The sequence below is a fragment of the Penaeus monodon genome, chromosome 20 (assembly GCF_015228065.2).
Source record: "Penaeus monodon isolate SGIC_2016 chromosome 20, NSTDA_Pmon_1, whole genome shotgun sequence".
NCBI lineage: Eukaryota > Metazoa > Arthropoda > Malacostraca > Decapoda > Penaeidae > Penaeus > Penaeus monodon.
Genome location: NC_051405.1, coordinates 12,581,168 through 12,581,744, shown reverse-complemented (window position 1 = coordinate 12,581,744; position 577 = coordinate 12,581,168).

The window sequence follows — 577 nt, the reverse complement described above, 5'->3', positions numbered from 1 at the left end:
CCCTCAAAAGAAAAAGAAATCTTGCTTATCCAGTCAAAAGTACATTAATCCCCCAGCATGCAACACGCTGAAAGAAGTATCCTCTGAACAGGGTGATTCAGATGTCACCACGACAGCTCGTTGTGCCCCCGGCGATGCAGCTGAACAAAAAGTGTCAGAATAAACTTAGGATGTAAAACTCGCATAAAGTGTCAGACCCACAAAAGCCCACGATTACAGCACGTCACCTGAGATGATAAAACCAGCAGCATCGTGCCCCGAGAGATGGCGGAGTTGTCTTTATCACGCCACTTAGGACGGGGTTTTGGGTGTAAATTGTCGAAGTTCGGGAATAAGCGTTTTATGTAATTCGATAGGCGAGGGTGAGTGGGTGTAGGGAAGGAGGAAGAGGATGGGGAAGAAGATTGTGATGAGAAGGAACAGGGTGTAAGGAAGGGAAAACAAGGAGAGAAGGAAAAAGGTGATTTTTTTGTGCGTTAATGCTGTTTTTTTCGTAGGTAAAGATGATATTAGCGGTGTTAAGTGTTAGATAATATCTGCGTTGAGGGGGTATGCGTAGGGCAAGGGCAAGAGGAGG